Here is a 25794-nt window from a genome sequence, read left to right on the forward strand (position 1 = left end):
ATAGATAGATAGATAATAGATAGATAGATGATAGATAGATAGATGATAGATAGATAGATAGATAGATAATAGATTGATAATAGATAGATAGATAATAGATAGATAGATAATAGATTGATAATAGATAGATAGATAATAGATAGATGATAGATAGATAGATAGATAGATAATAGATAGATAGATAATAGATAGATAGATGATAGATAGATAGATAATAGATTGATAATAGATAGATAGATAATAGATAGATAGATAATAGATTGATAATAGATAGATAATAGATTGATAATAGATAGATAGATAATAGATAGATAGATAGATAGATAATAGATAGATAGATAATATAGATAGATGATAGATAGATAATAGATAGATGATAGATAATAGATAGATAATAGATGATAGATAATAAATAAGATATAAATGATATATAGATAAATAATAGATAAATAGATAGATACATATATAATAGATAGATATATAGAGAGATATATAGATATATAGATAATAGATAAGATATAGATGGTAGATAGATAATAGATAAAATATAGATAATAGATAGATTATAGACAGATTGATAATAGATAGATAGATTATAGATAATAGATAGTTTATAGATAATAGATTATAGATAATAGATAGATAATTTAGATTGATAATAGATAGATAATAGTTAGATACATAATAAATAGATAATAGATAATAGATAGATAATATATAAATTAATAGATAATAGATATATAATAGATATTAGAATTCTGAGAGATACAAATAGATAAATATATAGAAAGAAAGAAATATAAATATATATAGATAGAAGTAAAATGAAAGAGATGGATATATAGATAGACAGAAAAATTAATAAGATTGGCCACATAATTTCAGATGTTCTCATTTTGATAAGACAAAAAAAATCACCCTCTTAAGAAATGTAAGTAACAAATTCTAATGATTTTTGGCTTTTTGTGTTTATTTTGTGCTTATTTACAGTCGGTTCATGGTTCTAATTTTACACAACATATCTTTATGTTTTTCATCAGTTTGTTGCTTGTGATTTCATCACAATAGTTTTTTTTCCTTTCCCCATAACAAGGCGCATTAGTGGTGTGTTTTTTCTGCGGTGTTTGGCTCGCTTTGACCCATGTCTATCCCCCTATTTATGGCATGTTTATGCTCGCTGAGCCTCTGCTCTTGGTTTCCACTGCACAGATCCGCTCCAGAAATCTTGCACTTCATAAACCAGTCTGATCTCCACCATCGATTTCTTAGGTGTTCCAGCGCTTACCAGGTATAGGGATAGTGGTTTTCAAGATGGAGTTTGAAGAAGTTTATGAAGTGTCATATGAATGCAGAGCGAGCTATAAAGGGGAAACCAATTGTTTTCAGACGTATGTGGAATAAATTTTGAGTTGCATGGGACGTGTGCGTCTGTTTTAAGGAATCATTTTCAGACATTTTTTTTTTAAAGAAAAAAGAAAAAACACAGGATACTTAAAAAAAAAGAAATGGAGCAAAATGAAATTGATATTGTGATGTAAATTTGCTGTAAGGTGGAGTTAAAGGCAATTACTCAATACATTATACAGCTGCGGCAGAATAAAATATAGGCATAAATTACATTTATGTGATTAAATAATTACAATTTGGCATGTGCATATGTATTCACCCCTTTTGCAATGAAGCCCCTAAAAATTTCTGGTGCAAGCAATTCCCTTCATAAGTTGCATGCTTAGTGACAGGATTTCCCCCTGTGTGCAATCTAAGTGTAACATGTCTGTCACTATATACACTTCACCTTTTCTGAAAGGCCATATAGGCTGCAACACCATTAACAAGGGGCACCACTAACCAAACACCATGAAGACCAAGGAGATCTCCTTGGTCTTCATGGTGTAGTTTGGAGATATCTTTGGAATTCATGGTGTTATTTGGAGATCTCCTTGATCTTCATGGTGTTGTTTGGAGATATCTTTGGAATTCATGGTGTTGTTTGGAGATCTCCTTGATCTTCATGGTGTTGTTTGGAGATCTCCTTGGTCTTCATGGTGTAGTTTGGAGATCTCCAAACAACACCATGAATTCCAAAGATATCTCCAAACAACACCATGAAGATCAAGGAGATCTCCAAACAACACCATGAATTCCAAATATATCTCCAAACAACACCATGAAGACCAAGGAGATCTCCAAACAACACCATGAAGATCAAGGAGATCTTCAAACACCACCTTGAATTCCAAAGCTATCTCCAAACAACACCATGAAGACCAAGGAGATCTCAAAACAACATCATGAAGACCAATGAGATCTCCAAACAACACCATATAGACCAAGGAGATCACGGAGATCACCAAAGAACACCATGAAGACCAAGGAAATCTCCAAACAACACCATGAAGACCAAGGAGATTTCCAAACACCATGAAGACCAAGGAGATCTTCAAACACAACCATAAAGACTAAGGAGATCTACAAACAACACCACAAAGACCAAGGAGATCTCCAAATAACACCATGAAGAGCAAGGAGATCTCCAAACAGCACCATGAAGACTACGGAGATCTCCAAACAACACCATGAAGACCAAGGAGATCTCCAAACAAGACCGTGAAGAACAAGGAGATCTCCAAACTACACTATGAAGACTAAGGAGATCTCCAAGCAGCACCATGAAGACAAAGCAGATCTCAGGGACAAAGTTGTTGAGAAGTCCAAGTAAGGGTTGGGTTATAAACAATATTCCAATCTCTGATATTCCCCCGGAGCACCATCAAATCCATTATCATCAAATAGAAAGTACATGGTACCACAACAAACCAAACAAAGAGAAGTCGTCCACTAAAACTCTCAGCCTGGGCAAGGAGGGCATTAATCAGAGTGGCAGCACAGAGACCAAAAGTGACCCTGAAGGAGCTGCAGAGTTCCCAAGCGGAGACTAGAGTATCTGTCCATATGACCACAATTATTATTTATTATGTTTTTGCTTATATAGTGCTATCTGATTCCACAGCGCTTTATAGACATTATCATCACTGTCATAAATGGGGCTCACAATCTTCATTCCCTATCAGTCTTTGGAGTCTGGGAAGAAACTGTAGAACCAGGAGGAAACCCACACAAATACGGGGAGAACATACAAAGTTCTTGCAGATGTTGTTCTTGGTGGAATTTGAACCCAGGACAACAGCGCTGCAAGACTTCAGTGCTAACCACTGAGCCGCTGTGCTGCCTGTTCACCCCATAGAGGTGGCCTTTATGGAAGAGTGGGTTGAAAAAAGCCTTTACTTGGACACAAAAATTGTAAGGCTCGTTTTGAATGTTGCCATAAAACATGTGGGAGACTCCCCAAATGTGTGGAGAAAGTTGCTGTGGTGATGTGACAATAAATGAACTTTTTGGCCTAGAAGGTAAATGCTATGTCTGACTTCAAACCAAGACAGCTCATCAACCCCAATAACACCATCCCCACAGTGAAGCATGGTGGTGGCCGCATCATTGTGTAGGGATGTTTTGCCAGAGCAAGGGCCGGGAAAATGGTCAGAGTCGAGTGGAAGATGGATGGTGCGAAATACAGGGATATTCTTGAGCAAAACCTGCTTCAGTCTGTCAGTGATTTGTGACCGGGACGGAGGTTCACCTTCCAACAAGACAATGACCTAAAGCACACTGCTAAAGCAACACTCGAGTGGTTTAAGGGGAAACGTGTAAATGTTTTCGAGTGGCTGAGTCACAGCCCAGACCTTAATCCAATGGAAAATTTGTGGTGAGACATGAAGATTTCTGTTCACCAGAGGAAACCATCTAATGTGAAGGAGCAGGAGCAGTTTTGCCTTAATGATGGGCCAAAATGCCGCAAAAGGAGGCTCTAAAAAGTACTGACTTTAGGGGGGTGATAGATAGATTATAGACAGAAAGATAAAATAACAAATAGTCAGTGATCTCGGGCTTCTGGACGGGGGCACTGGGATCTGCCTCTTACCTGCCATCATACTTGCTTTTGATTAGTTGCGCTGGTATGACGTCATCGTTGCGGCCTTGGGGAAAGGACACCTTCTGAAGGGAATAGATACCCATGAGCTCACTGAACATGAAGCTCTGCCTTATTTTGTAGGAGGACTGTTTTTTACGTTACGCTTGTCTTAAAGGGGTTTTCTTTGCTTATTAATTGGCCCAAAAAATTGCAAAGTGCATGTAAAAACTAGGAACTTTGCAATTAGCTTCTGAAGAATGGAGGAAATTTTAATTCTATAGTTTACAGATCGTTCTCTAGGTTACCGGCCACTTCTGCAGTCTGTCAGAGGTGGCCGGTTTCCTAGGCATTTGAATGCTGCATACAATGGAGCCTGTAAGCGCTGGCCGGATCGCTGGGGTATATTATCAGCCTGTGTCTGCAGCTTTATATCATTGGGGAGATTTCTTTATATTTCGGTTATTGCAGTGATCTTTCCTCGCTGTGATATCTGCTCTTTGCTGGATGAGACCTATGGGAAGTGTCCGTCTTTTGGGAGCTATGAATCTCCCTGGCGCAGCAGAGCACTTGTGACTGACAAGAGAAGACTAAAAATCGGAAAATAAAATTTTCATACTCCATAAACTTCCTATTTCTTAGCCAGAGTAAATTCAGTCCAATGGGCTCCCTGCTGAGCCTGGAATCTGGAGTCTTCTACATATTGGATTTCAAATTTGAGCTTTGTGTTTTTATACGATATATAAATAATATGATGTTATTTTTTCCTAAATACTTTAAAAATATGGAATTGTTTAATTTCAGATTATATGAAACATCTATTTTGCTGATACAGAGATCCTGCTTCAGAAATAGAGATAAATTATTAAATTGCATCTGCAGCCACCACTAGGGGGAGTGTGGGAGCTGACTGCATACATCGGCCTCAATACCTAACAATGGCTACTATGTCATGAAATGATAGTGATATACAGTAGAAATATTCATGTGGACGTTAGTTTCAATTTTATTCCTGACCACATGGTGCGCTATTAAACTTGTAATTAAAAGGCATACCACATAATGGATTTTTTACGCTATTTAGGTACTCCTTTAAGGACACATGGGTGTAAAAAAACAGGAACCCGCCTGAAGCCCTAAACAGCTGGATACTAGAGATTGTAGAACTGAACTACTGCACCCCAAGGATTAAAGCTATAAACTGAGATTATAGAACTGACTCACAGTACCCCAGGGACTGTGGAATTAACCCACTGTATGCTAGGGACTGTGGAACTAACCCACTGTCCACCAGGGACTGTAGAACTAACCACTAACCCACTAAACAACAGGAAATGTAGAACTTACCCACTGTACAACAGGGACTGAAGTCCTAAGCTACGGGATACTAGACACTGTAGAACTAACCCATAGTACCCCAGGGACTGTAGAACTAACCCACTGTACACCAGGGACTATATAACTAAGCTACTGTACACCAGGAACTGTAGAACTAACCCACAGTACCCAGGAGACTGAAGCTCCAAAGAACTGGAAACTAGAGACTATAGAAGTAACCCACAGTACCCCAGGGACTGTAGAACTAACCCACTGTACCCCAGGGACTATATAACTAAGCTACTGTACACCAGGAACTGTAGAACTAACCCACAGTACCCTGGAGAATGAAGCTCCAAAGAACTGGAAACTAGAGACTATAGAAGTATTCCACTGTACACCTGGGACTGTAGAACTAACCCAGTGACTGAAGTCCTAAGCTATGGGATACTGGATACTGTAGAACTAACCAACAGTTCCCCAGGGACTGTGGAAGTAACCCACTGTACACCAGGGACTAAAGTTGTGAACAAACCAACACTAGAGATTATAGAGTTAAATCGCTTCACACGAGGGACTAAATCTCTAAACAACTAGACATAATGGATTGAATCATTGAACCACTGGACACCAGGGATGGAAGCACCAAACTACTGATACCAGGGACTGTAGAAAAACCCAACTGTACACCAAGAACTTAAAGCAGTTGTCCACTACTTGGACAACTTCTTGTTATATCCCTTGTTTGGTCCTCAAAAAATAATAAAGCCTATACTCACCTCCAGTGCCGGGTCCGTTCCCATGGTGTCGGCACTCGGACTCCCCAGGGCTCTCGGGCAATGTGATATATGACTCTGGCGCCCAATCAGCACTGGCGTCACAGTCTCCGCCTTCAGACAAAACGTTCATAAAGAGGAAGTCCGGGATCAGCTGCAGGCCAGACTTCCTCTTCCTGATTGTTTTGTCCGAAGGCGGAGACTGTGACGCCAGTGCTGATTGGGCGCCGGCGTCACGTGTCACAACAACTACACGAAAGCCTCGGGGAGCGAGAGTGCCCACGCTGCGGGAATGGAGCCGGCACGGGAGGTGAGTATAGGCTTTACTTTATATTTTAATCAAGAAGGGGTTATCCTAGTAGTGGACAACCCCTAAACACCTAGATACCATGGTCTGAAGGACATAACTTTCCAAAATTCTAGATCCAGATACTTGGCATCAGGGACCGATAATAATGGCTAATATTAATTATTAAACCACTAAACACCAGGGATCTGAGACTAAAACTTCGGTTTCTATCAAGTGAAACAGTGAAGCCACTGGACCCTGGGGTTGGATCAGCAGAGCACAAGACACCAAGATAACACAAAGGGTCTGGTGAAGCCCAGGAGCCACTCAAGCTCAGCTCTCCTTCACTAACACGTTCAGCACTGCTTCATTTTAAGGTCTACGTTGTTCCTAACATGCGGCTGATGACAGAGGGCCTTGGTTTCATAGCCATAGTTATAAAAAAAAGTTACGCAAACTACTTGGAAGAGTTTTGAAGTTCCTCTGTTAATTAATTGCATATGGACACCTCTGTAACCTCTGCAGCACGGATTATACCACCGCATGGATTTCACACGCCTCATTAGTTTTTATTATCTCAATTTGCCAAGACACCAACTCATCACGGCCTCTGCACTTACAGCAACCTTACTGTAGTCAGATTAAGATTTATTTGGTCTTAAATTAGGAATTAAAATAACCCGACTTAAGTTCTGAATATTCTGGTGCATGAATGTGTTTCTTTAATAACACAGTGGCGCGGGCTCTGTAGCAGGTGGCAAAATGTCTTTGTTCAACTGCTTGTGAAATCTATATTCACCACTAGAGGGTAATGTACAAGAGCTGTGCATGAATCGTACTGACTATCAGGCAGCGTACATGGATCAGACACAGAACCACTGTGAGAACCACACTGCCCTGACCTCCCTCCTGTCCACCATAGTAATAATACTCCACCTGCCCTGACCTCACACCAGTCCACCATAGTAATAATACTCCACCTGCCCTGACCTCCCTCCTGTCCACCATAGTAATGATACTCCATCTGCCCTGACCTCCCTCCTGTCCACCATAGTAATAATACTCCACCTGAACTGACCTCCAGCCTGTCCACCATAGTAATAATACTCCACCTGCCCTGACCTCCAGCCTGTCCACCATACTAATAATACTCCACCTGCCTTGACCTCCCTCCTGTCCACCATAGTAATAATACTCCACCTGCCCTGACCTCCCTCCTGTCCACCATAGTAATAATACTCCACCTGCCCTGACCTCTCTCCTGTCCACCATAGTAATAATACTCCACCTGCCCTGACCTCCCTCCTGTCCACCATAGTAATAATACTCCATCTGCCCTGACCTCCCTTCTGTCCACCATAGTAATAATACTCCACCTGCCCTGACCTCCCTCCTCTCCACCATAGTAATAATACTCCATCTGCCCTGACCTCCCTCCTCTCCACCATAGTAATAATACTCCACCTGCCCTGACCTCCCTCCTCTCCACCATAGTAATAATACTCCACCTGCCCTGACCTTCCTCCTGTCCACCATAGTAATAATACTCCACCTGCTTTGACCTCCCTCCTGTCCACCATAGTAATAATGCTCCATCTGCCCTGACCTCCCTCCTGTCCACCATAGTAATAATACTCCACCTGCCCTGACCTCCCTCCTGTCCACCATAGTAATAAATCTCCACCTGCCCTGACCTCCCTCCTGTCCACCATAGTAATAATACTCCACCTGCCCTGACCTCCCTCCTGTCCACCATAGTAATAATACTCCACCTGCCCTGACCTCCCTCCTGTCCACCATAGTAATAATACTCCACCTGCCCTGACCTCCCTCCTGTCCACCATAGTAATAATACTACACCTGTCCTGACCTCCCTTCTGTCCACCATAGTAATAATACTCCATCTGCCCTGACCTCCCTCCTGTCCACCATAGTAATAATACTCCACCTGCCCTGACCTCCCTCCTGTCCACCATAGTAATAATACTCCACCTGCCCTGACCTCCCTCCTGTCCACCATAGTAATAATACTCCACCTGCCCTGACCTCCCTCCTGTCCACCATAGTAATAATACTCCACCTGTCCTGACCTCCCTTCTGTCCACCATAGTAATAACACTCCACCTGCCCTGACCTCCCTTCTGTCCACCATAGTAATAATACTCCACCTGCCCTGACCTCCCTTCTGTCCACCATAGTAATAATACTCCACCTGCCCAGACCTCCCTCCTGTCCACCATAGTAATAATACTCCACCTGCCCTGACCTCCCTTCTGTCCACCATAGTAATAATACTCCACCTGCCCTGATCTCCCTCCTGTCCACCATAGTAATAATACTCCACCTGCCCTGATCTCCCTCCTGTCCACCATAGTAATAATACTCCACCTGCCCTGACCTCCCTCCTGTCCACCATAGTAATAATACTCCACCTGCCCTGACCTCCCTCCTGTCCACCATAGTAATACTACTCCACCTGCCCTGACCTCCCTTCTGTACACCATAGTAATAATACTCCACCTGCCCTGATCTCCCTCCTGTCCACCATAGTAATAATACTCCACCTGCCCTGACCACCCTTCTGTCCACCATAGTAATAATACTCCACCTGCCCTGACCTCCCTTCTGTACACCATAGTAATAATACTCCACCTGCCCTGACCTCCCTTCTGTATACCATAGTAATAATACTCCACCTGCCCTGATCTCCCTCCTGTCCACCATAGTAATAATACTCCACACTGCCCTGACCTTCCTCCTGTCCACCATAGTAATAATACTCCACCTGCCCTGACCTCCCTTCTGTCCACCATAGTAATAATACTCCACCTGCCCAGACCTCCCTCCTGTCCACCATAGTAATAATACTCCACCTGCCCTGACCTCCCACCTGTCCACCATAGTAATAATACTCCACCTGCCCTGACCTCCCTTCTGTACACCATAGTAATAATACTCCACCTGCCCAGACCTCCCTCCTGTCCACCATAGTAATAATACTCCACCTGCCCTGACCTCCCTTCTGTCCACCACAGTAATAATACTCCACCTGCCCAGACCTCCCTCCTGTCCACCATAGTAATAATACTCCACCTGCCCTGACCTCCCTTCTGTACACCATAGTAATAATACTCCACCTGCCCTGACCTCCCTCCTGTCCACCATAGTAATAATACTCCACCTGCCCTGATCTCCCTCCTGTCCACCATAGTAATAATACTCCACCTGCCCTCACCTCCCTCCTGTCCACCATAGTAATAATACTCCACCTGCCCTGACCTCCCTCCTGTCCACCATAGTAATACTACTCCACCTGCCCTGACCTCCCTTCTGTACACCATAGTAATAATACTCCACCTGCCCTGATCTCCCTCCTGTCCACCATAGTAATAATACTCCACCTGCCCTGACCTCCCTTCTGTCCACCATAGTAATAATACTCCACCTGCCCTGACCTCCCTTCTGTACACCATAGTAATAATACTCCACCTGCCCTGACCTCCCTTCTGTACACCATAGTAATAATACTCCACCTGCCCTGATCTCCCTCCTGTCCACCATAGTAATAATACTCCACCTGCCCTGACCTCCCTTCTGTCCACCATAGTAATAATACTCCACCTGCCCAGACCTCCCTCCTGTCCACCATAGTAATAATACTCCACCTGCCCTGACCTCCCACCTGTCCACCATAGTAATAATACTCCACCTGCCCTGACCTCCCTTCTGTACACCATAGTAATAATACTCCACCTGCCCTGACCTCCTGCCTGTCCAATATAGTAATAATACTCCACCTGCCCTGACCTCCCTCCTGTCCACCATAGTAATAATACTCCACCTGTCCTGACCTCCCTTCTGTCCACCATAGTAATAATACTCCATCTGCCCTGACCTCCCTCCTGTCCACCATAGTAATAATACTCCACCTGCCCTGATCTCCCTTCTGTCCACCATAGTAATAATACTCCACCTGCCCTGACCTCCCTCCTGTCCACCATAGTAATAATACTCCACCTGCCCTGACCTCCCTCCTGTCCACCATAGTAATAATACTCCACCTGCCCTGACCTCCCTCCTGTCCACCATAGTAATAATACTCCACCTGCCCTGACCTCCCTCCTGTCCACCATAGTAATAATACTCCACCTGTCCTGACCTCCCTTCTGTCCACCATAGTAATAACACTCCACCTGCCCTGACCTCCCTTCTGTCCACCATAGTAATAATACTCCACCTGCCTGACTTCCCTTCTGTCCACCATAGTAATAATACTCCACCTGCCCAGACCTCCCTCCTGTCCACCATAGTAATAATACTCCACCTGCCCTGACCTCCCTTCTGTACACCATAGTAATAATACTCCACCTGCCCTGACCTCCCTCCTGTCCACCATAGTAATAATACTCCACCTGCCCTGATCTCCCTCCTGTCCACCATAGTAATAATACTCCACCTGCCCTGATCTCCCTCCTGTCCACCATAGTAATAATACTCCACCTGCCCTGACCTCCCTTCTGTCCACCATAGTAATAATACTCCACCTGCCCAGACCTCCCTCCTGTCCACCATAGTAATAATACTCCACCTGCCCTGACCTTCCTCCTGTCCACCATAGTAATAATACTCCAACTGCCCTGACCTTCCTCCTGTCCACCATAGTAATAATACTCCACCTGCCCTGACCTCCCTTCTGTACACCATAGTAATAATACTCCACCTGCCCTGACCTCCCTTCTGTACACCATAGTAATAATACTCCACCTGCCCTGACCTCCTGCCTGTCCAATATAGTAATAATACTCCACCTGCCCTGACCTCCCTCCTGTCCACCATAGTAATAATACTCCACCTGTCCTGACCTCCCTTCTGTCCACCATAGTAATAATACTCCATCTGCCCTGACCTCCCTCCTGTCCACCATAGTAATAATACTCCACCTGCCCTGATCTCCCTTCTGTCCACCATAGTAATAATACTCCACCTGCCCAGACCTCCCTCCTGTCCACCATAGTAATAATACTCCACCTGCCCTGACCTCCCACCTGTCCACCATAGTAATAATACTCCACCTGCCCTGACCTCCTGCCTGTCCACCATAGTAATAATACTCCTCCTGCCCTGACCTCCCTCCTGTCCACCATAGTAATAATACTCCACCTGCCCTGTCCTTCTTCCTGTGCACCATAGTAATACTCCACCTGCCCTGACCTCCCACCTGTCCACCATAGTAATAATACTCCACCTGCCCTGACCTCCCTCCTGTCTACCATAGTAATAATACTCCACCTGCCCAGACCTCTCTCCTGTCCACCATAGTAATAATACTCCACCTGCCCTCCCTTCTGTCCTCCATAGTAATAATACTCCACCTGCCCTGACCTCCCTCCTGTCCACCATAGTAATAATACTCCACCTGCCCTGACCTCCCTTCTGTCCACCATAGTAATAATACTCCACCTGCCCTGACCTCCCTCCTGTCCACCATAGTAATAATACTCCACCTGCCCTAACCTCCCTCCTGTCTACAACAGTAATAATACTCCACCTGCCCTTACCTCCCTTCTGTCCACCATAGTAATAATTCTCCATCTGCCCTGACCTCCCTCCTGTCCACCATAGTAATAATACTCCACCTGCCCTGACCTCCCTTCTGTCCACCATAGTAATAATACTCCACCTGCCCTAACCTCCCTCCTGTCCACCATAGTAATAATACTCCACCTGCCCTGACCTCCCTCCTGTCCACCATAGTAATAATACTCCACCTGCCCTGACCTCCTGCCTGTCCACCATAGTAATAATACTTCACATGCCCTGACTTCTGTTGTGAATTCTGTTGTCGAACTCCCTCCTGTGGTCGTGAATGGTACTTCGGCGAGTTCTGTCTATGGGCTCCCTCTGGTGGCTGTGAGTGAAGCTGCTGCTTCTGAGGTTCCTTACACAGGTGACGTGGTTTATCCTTTGCTTGACTGCTCTATTTTACTCCTCTCAGATCGTTAATCCATGCCAGCTGTCAATATTTTTGCACTGGTTCAGTTCGCTCCTGGATCTCTCTGGTGACCTGCCTTCTCCTGCAGAAGCTAAGTTCCTGATAGTCATTATTTGTTCACTGTTTTCTTTTCCAGCTGGTTTTCATGATTTTGTCTTGCTAGCTGAAACTCTGGGATGCAGAGTGGCCCCTCCGCACCGTGAGTCGGTGCGGAGGTCTTTTTTGCTCACTCTGAGTGGTCTTTTGTAGGTTTTTGTGCTGATCGCAAAGTTACCTTTCCTATCCTCTGTCTATTTAGTAAGTCTGGCCTCCCTTTGCTGAAACCTGTTTCATTTCTGCGTTTGTGACTTTCATCTTTACGCACAGTCAATATATGTGGGGGGCTTCCTTTACCTTTGGGGAATTTCTCTGAGGCAAGGTAGGCTTTATTTTCTATCTCTAGGGCTAGATAGTTCTTAGGCTGTGTCGAGGTGCCTAGGTCTGGTCAGGAGCGTTCCACGGCTATTTTTAGTGTGTGTGATAGGATTAGGGCTTGCGGTCAGCAGAGTTCCCACATCCCAGAGCTCGTCCTGTATGAGGTTTAACTATCAGGTCATTCCGGGTGCTCCTAACCACCAGGTCATAACAGACCTCCCTCCTGTCCACCATAGTAATAATACTCCACCTGCACTGACCTCCCTCCTGTCTACCATAGTAATAATACTCCACCTGCCCAGACCTCTCTCCTGTACACCATAGCAATAATACTCCACCTGCCCTGACCTCCAGCCTGTCCACCATAGTAATACTCCACCTGCCCTAACCTCCCTCCTGTCCACCATAGTAATAATACTCCTCCTGCCCTGACCTCCCTCCTGTCTACAAGAGTAATAATACTCCACCTGTCCTGACCTCCAGCCTGTCCACCATAGTAATACTCCACCTGCCCTAACCTCCCTCCTGTCCACCATAGTAATAATACTCCACCTGCCCTGACCTCCTCCTGTCCACCATAGTAATAATACTCCACCTGCCCTGTCTTTCCTCCTGTGCAAAATAGCAATACTCCACCTGCTCTGACCTCCCACCTGTCCACCATAGTAATAATACTCCACCTGCCCTGACCTCCCTCCTGTGTACCTTAGTAATAATACTCCACCTGCCCAGACCTCTCTCCTGTCCACCATAGTAATAGTACTCCACCTACCCTGACCTCCCTGCTGTCCAACATAGTAATAATACTCCACCTGCCCTGACCTCCTGCCTGTCCACCATAGTAATAATACTCCATCTGCCCTGACCTCCTGCCTGTCCACCATAGTAATAATACTCCACTTGCCCTGACCTCCCTTCTGTCTACCATAGTAATAATACTCCACCTGCCCTGACCTCCCTCCTGTCCACCATAGTAATAATAATCCACTTGCCCTGATCTCCCTCCTGTCCACCATAGTAATAATACTCCACCTGCCCTGACCTCTCTCCTGTCCACCATTGTAATAATACTACACCTGCCCTGACCTCCTGCCTGTCCACCATAGTAATACTCCACCTGCCCTGACCTCCCTTCTGTCCACCATAGTAATAATACTCCACCTGCCCTGACCTCCCTCCTGTCCACCATAGCAATAATACTCCACCTGCCCAGACCTCCCTCCTGTCCACCATAGTAATAATACTCCACCTGCCCTTACCTCCCTTCTGTCCACCATAGTAATAATTCTCCATCTGCCCTGACCTCCCTCCTGTCCACCATAGTAATAATACTCCACCTGCCCTGACCTCCCTTCTGTCCACCATAGTAATAATACTCCACCTGCCCTAACCTCCCTCCTGTCCACCATAGTAATAATACTCCACCTGCCCTGACCTCCCTCCTGTCCACCATAGTAATAATACTCCACCTGCCCTGACCTCCTGCCTGTCCACCATAGTAATAATACTTCACATGCCCTGACTTCTGTTGTGAATTCTGTTGTCGAACTCCCTCCTGTGGTCGTGAATGGTACTTCGGCGAGTTCTGTCTATGGGCTCCCTCTGGTGGCTGTGAGTGAAGCTGCTGCTTCTGAGGTTCCTTACACAGGTGACGTGGTTTATCCTTTGCTTGACTGCTCTATTTTACTCCTCTCAGATCGTTAATCCATGCCAGCTGTCAATATTTTTGCACTGGTTCAGTTCGCTCCTGGATCTCTCTGGTGACCTGCCTTCTCCTGCAGAAGCTAAGTTCCTGATAGTCATTATTTGTTCACTGTTTTCTTTTCCAGCTGGTTTTCATGATTTTGTCTTGCTAGCTGAAACTCTGGGATGCAGAGTGGCCCCTCCGCACCGTGAGTCGGTGCGGAGGTCTTTTTTGCTCACTCTGAGTGGTCTTTTGTAGGTTTTTGTGCTGATCGCAAAGTTACCTTTCCTATCCTCTGTCTATTTAGTAAGTCTGGCCTCCCTTTGCTGAAACCTGTTTCATTTCTGCGTTTGTGACTTTCATCTTTACGCACAGTCAATATATGTGGGGGGCTTCCTTTACCTTTGGGGAATTTCTCTGAGGCAAGGTAGGCTTTATTTTCTATCTCTAGGGCTAGATAGTTCTTAGGCTGTGTCGAGGTGCCTAGGTCTGGTCAGGAGCGTTCCACGGCTATTTTTAGTGTGTGTGATAGGATTAGGGCTTGCGGTCAGCAGAGTTCCCACATCCCAGAGCTCGTCCTGTATGAGGTTTAACTATCAGGTCATTCCGGGTGCTCCTAACCACCAGGTCATAACAGACCTCCCTCCTGTCCACCATAGTAATAATACTCCACCTGCACTGACCTCCCTCCTGTCTACCATAGTAATAATACTCCACCTGCCCAGACCTCTCTCCTGTACACCATAGCAATAATACTCCACCTGCCCTGACCTCCAGCCTGTCCACCATAGTAATACTCCACCTGCCCTAACCTCCCTCCTGTCCACCATAGTAATAATACTCCTCCTGCCCTGACCTCCCTCCTGTCTACAAGAGTAATAATACTCCACCTGTCCTGACCTCCAGCCTGTCCACCATAGTAATACTCCACCTGCCCTAACCTCCCTCCTGTCCACCATAGTAATAATACTCCACCTGCCCTGACCTCCTCCTGTCCACCATAGTAATAATACTCCACCTGCCCTGTCTTTCCTCCTGTGCAAAATAGCAATACTCCACCTGCTCTGACCTCCCACCTGTCCACCATAGTAATAATACTCCACCTGCCCTGACCTCCCTCCTGTGTACCTTAGTAATAATACTCCACCTGCCCAGACCTCTCTCCTGTCCACCATAGTAATAGTACTCCACCTACCCTGACCTCCCTGCTGTCCAACATAGTAATAATACTCCACCTGCCCTGACCTCCTGCCTGTCCACCATAGTAATAATACTCCATCTGCCCTGACCTCCTGCCTGTCCACCATAGTAATAATACTCCACTTGCCCTGACCTCCCTTCTGTCTACCATAGTAATAATACTCCACCTGCCCTGACCTCCCTCCTGTCCACCATAGTAATAATAATCCACTTGCCCTGATCTCCCTCCTGTCCACCATAGTAATAATACTCCACCTGCCCTGACCTCTCTCCTGTCCACCATTGTAATAATACTACACCTGCCCTGACCTCCTGCCTGTCCACCATAGTAATACTCCACCTGCCCTGACCTCCCTTCTGTCCACCATAGTAATAATACTCCACCTGCCCTGACCTCCCTCCTGTCCACCATAGCAATAATACTCCACCTGCCCAGACCTCCCTCCTGTCCACCATAGTAATAATACTCCACCTGCCCTGACCTCCAGCCTGTCCACCATAGTAATAATACTCCACCTGCCCTGACCTCCCTCCTGTCTACAATAGTAATAATACTCCACCTGCCCTGACCTCCCTTCTGTCCACCATAGTAATAATACTCCATCTGCCCTGACCTCCCTCCTGTCCACCATAGTAATAATACTCCACCTGCCCTGACCTCCCTTCTGTCCACCATAGTAATAATACTCCACCTGCCCAGACCTCCCTCCTGTCCACCATAGTAAGAAAAATCCACCTGCCCTGACCTCCAGCATGTCCACCATAGTAATAATACTCCACCTTCCATGACCTCCCTCCTGTCTACAATAGTAATAATACTCCACCTGCCCTGACCTCCCTCCTGTCCACCATAGTAATAATACTCCACCTGCCCTGACCTCCCTCCTGTCCACCATCGTAATAATACTCCACCTGCCCTGACCTCCAGCCTGTCCACCATAGTAATAATACTCCACCTGCCCTGACCTCCCTCCTGTCCACCATAGTAATAATAATCCACCTGTTCTGACCTCACTCCTGTCCACCATAGTAATAATACTCCACCTGCCCTGACCTCCCACCTGTCCACCATATTAATAATACTCCACCTGCCCTGACCTCCCTCCTGTCCACCATAGTAATAATAATCCACCTGTTCTGACCTCACTCCTGTCCACCATAGTAATAATACTCCACCTGCCCTGACCTCCCTCCTGTCTACAATAGTAATAATACTTTACCTGTCCTGACCTCCCTCCTGTCCACCATAGTAATTATACTCCACCTGCCCTGACCTCCCTCCTGTCCACAATAGTAATAATACTCCACCTGCCATGACCTCCTTCCTGTCTACAATAGTAATAATACTCCACCTGCCCTGACCTCCCTCCTGTCCACCATAGTAATAATACTCCACCTGCCCTGACCTTCCTCCTGTTCACCATAGTAATAATACTCCACCTGCCATGACCTCCTTCCTGTCTACAATAGTAATAATACTCCACCTGCCCTGACCTCCCTCCTGTCCACCATAGTAATAATACTCCACCTGCCGTGACCTCCCTCCTGTCCACCATAGTAATAATACTCCACCTGCCCTGACCTCCAGCCTGTCCACCATAGTAATAATACTCCACCTGCCCTGACCTCCCTCCTGTCCACCATAGTAATAATACTCCACCTTTCCTGACCTCACTCCTGTCCACCATAGTAATAATACTGCACCTGCCCTGACCTCTCTCCTGTCCACCATAGTAATAATATTCAACCTACCCTGACCTCCCGCCTGTCCACCATAGTAATAATACTCCACCTGCCCTGACCTCCCTCCTGTCCTCCATAGTAATAATACTCCACCTGCCCTGACCTCCTGCCTGTCCACCATAGTAATAATACTTCACATGCCCTGACCTCTCTCCTGTCCACCATGGTAATAATACTCCACCTGCCCTGACCTCCCACCTGTCCACCATAGTAATAATACTCCACCTGCACTGACCTCCCTCCTGTCTACCATAGTAATAATACTCCACCTGCCCTGACCTCCCTCCTGTCCACCATAGTAATAATACTCCACCTGCACTGACCTCCCTCCTGTCTACCATAGTAATAATACTCCACCTGCCTTGACCTCTCTCCTGTCCACCATAGTAATAATACTCCACCTGCCCTGACGTCCCTTCTGTCCTACATAGTTATAATTCTCCACCTGCCCTGACCTCCCTTCTGTCCTCCATAGTAATAATACTCCACCTAGCCCTGTCCTCCCTTCTGTCCACCATAGTAATAATACTCCACCTACCCTGACCTCCTGCCTGTCCACCATAGTAATAATACTCCACCTGCCCTGACCTCCCTCCTGTCCACCATAGTAATAATACTCCACCTGCCCTGACCTCCTGCCTGTCCACCATAGTAATAATACTCCACCTGCCCTGACCTCCCTCCTGTCTACCATAGTAATAATACTCCACCTGCCCAGACCTCTCTCCTGTCCACCATAGTAATAATACTCCACCTGCCCTGACCTCCCTTCTGTCCTCCTTAGTAATAATACTCCACCTGCCCTGACCTCCCTCCTGTCCACCATAGTAATAATGCTCCACCTGCCCTGACCTCCTGCCTGTCCACCATAGCAATAATACTTCACATGCCCTGACCTCCCTCCTGTCCACCATTGTAATAATACTCCACCTGCCCTGACCTCCCTCCTGTCCACCATAGTTTTAATACTCCACTTGCCCTGACCTCCCTCCTGTCTACCATGGTAATAATACTCCACCTGCCCTGACCTCCAGCCTGTCCACCGTAGTAATAATACTCCACCTGCCTTAACCTCCTTCCTGTCCACAATAGTAATAATACTCCACCTGCCCTGACCTCCCTCCTGTCCACCATAGTTTTAATACTCCACTTGCCCTGACCTCCCTCCTGTCTACCATGGTAATAATACTCCACCTGCCCTGACCTCCAGCCTGTCCACCGTAGTAATAATACTCCACCTGCCTTAACCTCCTTCCTGTCTACAATAGTAATAATACTCCACCTGCCCTGACCTCCCTCCTGTCCACCATAGTAATAATACTCCACCTGCCCTGACCTTCAGCCTGTCCACCGTAGTAATAGTACTCCACCTGCCTTAACCTCCCTCCTGTCTACAATAGTAATAATACTCCACCTGCCCAGACCTCTCTCCTGTCCACCATAGTAATAATACTCCACCTGCCCTGACCTCCCTTCTGTCCTCCATAGTAATAATACTCCACCTGCCCTGACCTCCCTCCTGTCCACCATAGTAATAATACTCCACCTGCCCTGACCTCCTGCCTGTCCACCATAGCAATAATACTTCACATGCCCTGGCCTCCCTCCTGTCCACCATAGTAATAATACTCCACTTGCCCTGACCTCCCTCCTGTCTACCATAGTAATAATACTCCACCTGCTCTGACCTCCAGCCTTTCCACCATAGTAATAATAATCCACCTGCCCTAACCTCCCTCCTGTCTACATGTCTACAATAGTAATAATACTACACCTGCCCTGACCTCCAGCCTGTCCACCATAGTAATACTCCACCTGCCCTGACCTCCCTCCTGTCCACCATAGTAATAATACTCTACCTGCCCTGTCCTTCCTCCTGTGCACCATAGTAATACTCCACCTGCCCTGACCTCCCTCCTGTCCACCATAGTAATAATACTCCACCTGCCCTGACCTCCCTCCTGTCTACCATAGTAATAATACTCCACCTGCCCTGACCTCCCTCCTGTCCACCATAGTAATGATACTCCACCTGCCCAGACCTCCCTTCTGTCTTCCATAGTAATAATACTCCTCCTGCCCTGACCTCCCTCCTGTCTACCATAGTAATAATACTCCACCTGCCCTGACCTCCCTTCTGTCCTCCATAGTAATAATACTCCACCTGCCCTGACCTCCCTTCTGTCCTCCATAGTAATAATACTCCACCTGCCCTGACCTCCTGCCTGTCCACCATAGTAATAATACTCCATCTGCCCTGACCTCCCTCCTATCCACCATAGTAATAATACTTTACTTGCCCTGACCTCCCTCCTTTCTACCATAGTAATAATACTCCACCTGCCCTTACCTCCAGCCTGTCCACCGTAGTAATAATACTCCACCTGCCTTAACCTCCCTCCTGTCTACAATAGTAATAATACTCCACCTGCCCTGACCTTCTCCTGTCCACCATAGTAATAATACTCCACCTGCCCTGACCTCCAGCCTGTCCACCGTAGTAATAGTACTCCACCTGCCTTAACCTCCCTCCTGTCTACAATAGTAATAATACTCCACCTGCCCTGACCTCCCTCCTGTCCACCAAAGTAATAATACTCCACCTGCCCTGACCTCCCACCTGTCCACCATAGTAATAATACTCCACCTGCACTGACCTCCCTCCTGTCTACCATAGTAATAATACTCCACCTGCCCAGACCTCTCTCCTGTCCACCATAGTAATAATACTCCACCTGCCCTGACCTCCCTTCTGTCCTCCATAGTAATAATACTCCACCTGAACTGACCTCCCTCCTGTCCACCATAGTAATAATACTCCACCTGCCCTGACCTCCTGCCTGTCCACCATAGCAATAATACTTCACATGCCCTGACCTCCCTCCTGTCTACCATAGTAATAATACTCCACTTGCCCTGACCTCCAGCCTTTCCACCATAGTAATAATACTCTACCTGCCCTGTCCTTCCTCCTGTGCACCATAGTAATACTCCACCTGCCCTGACCTCCCTCATGTCCACCATAGTAATAATACTCCACCTGCCCTGGCCTCCCTCCTGTCTATCATAGTAATAATACTCCACCTGCCCTGACCTCCCTCCTGTCCACCATAGTAATAATACTCCACCTGCCCAGACCTCCCTTCTGTCTTCCATAGTAATAATACTCCTCCTGCCCTGACCTCCCTCCTGTCTACCATAGTAATAATACTCCACCTGCCCTGACCTCCCTTCTGTCCTCCATAGTAATAATACTCCACCTGCCCTGACCTCCCTTCTGTCCTCCATAGTAATAATACTCCCCTTGCCCTGACCTCCCTCCTGTCCACCATAGTAATAATACTCCACTTGCCCTGACCTCCCTCCTGTCTACCATAGAAATAATACTCCACCTGCCCTTACCTCCAGCCTGTCCACCATAGTAATAATACTCCACCTGCCCTGACCTCCCTCCTGTCTACAATAGTAATAATACTCCACCTGCCCTGACCTCTCTCCTGTCCACCATAGTAATAATACTACATCTGCTCTGACCTCCTGCCTGTCCACCATATTAATAATACTCCTCCTGCCCTGACCTTCCTCCTGTCTACAAGAGTAATAATACTCCACCTTCCCTGACCTCCCTCCTGTCCACCATAGTAATAATACTCCACCTGCCCTGACCTCCTCCTGTCCACCATAGTAATGATACTCCACCTGCCCTGTCCTTCCTCCTGTGCACCATAGTAATAATACTCCACCTGCCCTGACCTTCCTCCTGTCCACCATAGTAATAATACTCCACCTGCCCTGACCTCCCTCCTGTCCACCATAGTAATAATACTCCACCTACCCTGACCTTCCTCCTGTCCACCATAGTAATAATACTCCACCTGCCCTGACCTCCCTCCTGTGCATCATAGTAATAATACTCCACCTGCCCTGACCTCCCTCCTGTCCACCATAATGATAATACTCCACCTGCCCTGACCTCCCTCCTGTCCACCATAGTAATGATACTCCACCTATCATGACCTCCCTTCTGTCCTCCATAGTAATAATACTCCACCTGCCCTGACCTCCTGCCTGTCCACCATAGTAATAATACTCCACCTGCCCTGACCTCCCTCCTGTCCACCATAATAATAATTATCCACCTGCCATGACCTCCCTTCTGTCCTCCATAGTAATAATACTCCACCTGCCCTGACCTTCTGCCTGTCCACCATAGTAATAATACTCCACCTGACCTGACCTCCCTCCTGTCCACCATAGTAATAATACTCCACCTGCCCTGACCTCCTGCCTGTCCACCATAGTAATAATACTCTACCTGCCCTGACCTCCCTCCTGTCCACCATAGTAATAATACTCCTCCTGCCCTGACCTCCTGCCTGTCCACCATAGTAATAATACTCCACCTGCCCTGACCTCCCTCCTGTCCACCATAGTAATAATACTCCACCTGCCCTGACCTCCCTCCTGTCCACCATAGTAATAATACTCCACCTGCCCTAACCTCCCTCCTCTCCACCATAGTAATAATACTCCACCTGCCCTGACCTCCCTCCTCTCCACCATAGTAATACTACTCCACCTGCCCTGACCTCCCTACTGTCCACCATAGTAATACTACTCCACCTGCCCTGACCTCCCTCCTGTCCACCATAGTAATACTACTCCACCTGCCCTGACCTCCCTACTGTCCACCATAGTAATACTACTCCACCTGCCCTGACCTCCCTCCTGTCCACCATAGTAATAATACTCCACCTGCCCTGACCTCTCTCCTGTCCACCATAGTAATAATACTCCACCTGCCCTGACCTCCCTCCTGTCCACCATAGTAGTAATACTCCACCTGCCCTGACCTCCCTCTTCTCCACCATAGTAATAATACTCCACCTGCCCTGACCTCTCTCCTGTCCACCATAGTAATAATACTCCACCTGCCCTGACCTCCCTCCTGTCCACCATAGTAATAATACTCCACCTGCCCTGACCTCCCTCCTCTCCACCATAGTAATACTACTCCACCTGCCCTGACCTCCCTCCTGTCCACCATAGTAATACTACTCCACCTGCCCTGACCTCCCTACTGTCCACCATAGTAATACTACTCCACCTGCCCTGACCTCCCTCCTGTCCACCATAGTAATAATACTCCACCTGCCCTGACCTCTCTCCTGTCCACCATAGTAATAATACTCCACCTGCCCTGACCTCCCTCCTGTTCACCATAGTAGTAATACTCCACCTGCCCTGACCTCCCTCCTCTCCACCATAGTAATAATACTCCACCTGCCCTGACCTCTCTCCTGTCCACCATAGTAATAATACTCCACCTGCCCTGACCTCCCTCCTCTCCACCATAGTAATAATACTCCACCTGCCCTGACCTCCCTCCTCTCTGACTATATTGTATGTCTCTCTTTTTGTTACTGAACATTTTGCTTTCCTATTACACCAGTGGTTGATAACTGGTCTTTTCCGAGAAAGACATCAGGGATTTCCTGCAGCTCAGTCCACATCTCAGAGCAGATTTTTAAAGCTGAAAACTATAGAATCCCTTAAAATCAGAATCTCAACTCCATCTAAGGCTGCATTCACACATCAGGTTTTTGCTGAGAGCGAGAGAGACCAGAATGGGAAAAGCTGTGCATGCTTAGCTTAAAAAGCCGGAATCCGTTGCCGGATTCAGTCATTTTACGGATCTGACGCCATAGGCTTCCATTATAGCAAACGCCGGACACCATCACCGATCCATCACTGACTGTTTTTTCGACGGATAAAAAAAAGTTACTATGTCCGTTTTCTGACGGATCCGGCGAAAAACGGATGAAACGTGAGGCCATACGTCACAGTCCATCACTAATACAAGTCTATGAGAAAAAAACGGATCCGGCGGAAAATTTTAAACTTGAAAAGTAAGAAGATCTGATTAGTTTGGGAGTATTTGTTAGTGGATTTGGGGGCTCTTCAGAACTAAATACAGAGATAGATAATAGATAGACAGATAGATAGATTATAGATAGTGTGATGTAGCGATGTCCTTGCTGTGCAGTGAATAGGCAGTGACCCATATAAAGTTCAAACAAAGTCTTGTTTATTTCACAGCATACTCACAAACCGGAAAAGAAAGCAAACAAGTCCTTCAGTATGCAGCCGAGAAAAAATAACAACAGTCCATAGTCCGCTGCCGTGAGCATATTACACCCCCGTGTATGCTGGGGTGTCTGGCTTTTCAGGCTCTGCCTGGCCCGTGTTTCTCCACACGGAAGGAGCTCTGCACAAGCCTCCTGCTAGGTCTGACTCCCAGACCAGACTGACACACCCAAACTCTCTTGCTGGGGTTTTTTTTTCTATCCTCCAGATTCTATGGCCATGGGCCACTATAAGATCTGGGCTGGAGGAAACGGACCGGCCCCACTACCATCCTGCAGTCCGTTTCAAAATAAAAGCCCATACCAGGTTTTCCTGAATAAATTCTGGGACAAATAACTTGACCCAGTTCACACTTACTTTTATTCTTCCCTGTGTCTCACAGGCAACCTGCTGTGAGCACATGGCACTCCAGCGGATCTAATATGCTTCTAAGCACATCCTGGGGGATACATAGCGACCCTCGCATATGACACCGGTCACTGCCTCACATACCCCCCCCCCCCCCTGTTCAGACTTGTGGGGTTGAACATTTGTCAGCATACATGGTGCCCGTGACAGGGCATCTGCATTTCCCTGTGATTTCCCAGCCCGATGTTCCACAGAGAAGCTGAAATTTTGTAGGGACAAGAACCATCTGGTGACTCGGGCATTCCTTTCCTTTGCATTTCTCATCCAGACGAGGGGTGAATGGTCTGTTACCAACCGAAACTGACGCCCGAGCAAATAGTAGCGTAGGGACTCCAAGGCCCATTTGATCGCCAAGAACTCCTTCTCCACTACGCTATAATTTTTCTCTGCCGGGGTCAGTTTCCTGCTTAAATAGGTGACTGGATGCTCATCCCCGTTCACCTCTTGCGACAGCACCGCTCCTAAGCCTACCTCTGAGGCATCGGTTTGCACAATAAAGGTTTTCTTGAAGTCGGGGCTGATGAGGACCGGCTGTCCACACGACGCCGACTTCAGAGACTGGAACGCTTCCTCTGCTTGAGGATTCCACTTGACCATCACCGTTTTCTTCCCTTTTAACAGGTCCGTTAGGGAAGCCGATTTACCAGCAAAATTGGGTATAAACCGACGGTAATACCCAATGATGCCAAGGAATGCCCTCACTTGTTTGGAACTTAAGGGCTTGGGCCAGTTTTGAATGGCCTCAATTTTGTTCACTTGAGGTTTGATAACCCCCCGGCCGATCACGTATCCCAAGTACCGGGCTTCCGTGAGACCTATCGCACATTTCTTTGGGTTTGCTGTTAACCCTGCGGCTCTAAGAGACTCTAGCACTGCTTGTACCTGGGACAGATGGGTATCCCAGTCGGTACTAAAGATGACTATGTCATCCAAATATCCTGACGCATAGTCTCTATGTGGCGCTAACACAATGTCCATCAGCCTCTGAAATGTGGCCGGAGCTCCATGTAACCCAAAAGGTAAGACAACGTATTGAAAGAGACCCTCTGGGGTTATAAAAGCGGTCTTTTCCTTCGCTGACTCTGTTAAGGGAACCTGCCAGTAACCTTTCGTGAGATCCAGTGTGGTGAAGTACTGGGCCTTCCCCAGTCTCTCAATTAGCTCGTCCACCCGTGGCATGGGATACAGGTCAAATTTTGATACTTCATTTAACTTCTTAAAGTCATTACAGAAACGTAATGACCCATCAGGTTTCGGAATTAGTACAATGGGGCTAGCCCACTCACTTCGGGACTCCTCAATGACTCCCAACTGAAGCATTTGCTTTACCTCGGCCGCGATGGCTTGCCTTTGGGCTTCTGGCACTCGGTACGGTTTCATCCGCACCTTTACCCGGGGCTCAGTGACAATGTCATGCTGAATCACTGAGGTTCGCCCCGGCAGCTCTGAGAATACATCCATATTCTGCTGTACCAAAGCTCGAGCCTCCCGCCACTGCTGTTTTGTGAGGTCATCATTGACCTTTACCTCACACCTAACTGTGTCCTTGGCCAGGGCCAGAGGGACCTCCGATTGTATGACCGTAGTTGCATCTGTGACCAAACATTCTTGGTCCTTCCAGGCCTTTAGCAGGTTTACATGGTACAACTGCTCGGGTTTTCTTTTCCCGGGTTGGTACACTTTGTAATTCACTTCCCCCACCTTTCCCCGTATCTCATACGGCCCTTGCCACTTGGCCATGAGTTTACTCTCTGGGGTGGGCACTAGTACCAACACCCGGTCTCCTTCTTTAAAGGACCTGACCGTGGCCCTTTTATTATAGGTACGGCTCTGAGCGGCCTGGGCATCCAACAGATG

General features: G+C 46.8%; 1 protein-coding gene across 1 annotated transcript in view; it reads left to right on the plus strand.

Annotated features, from left to right (window-relative positions):
• AGMO (alkylglycerol monooxygenase) overlaps positions 1-25794 on the plus strand; it is a 250034-nt gene that overhangs the window by 139188 nt on the left and 85052 nt on the right. The gene's annotated exons all lie outside the window — the stretch shown is intronic.

Source organism: Ranitomeya imitator, chromosome 6, assembly GCF_032444005.1.
Source record: "Ranitomeya imitator isolate aRanImi1 chromosome 6, aRanImi1.pri, whole genome shotgun sequence".
In the NCBI taxonomy this organism is placed as follows: Eukaryota; Metazoa; Chordata; class Amphibia; order Anura; family Dendrobatidae; genus Ranitomeya; species Ranitomeya imitator.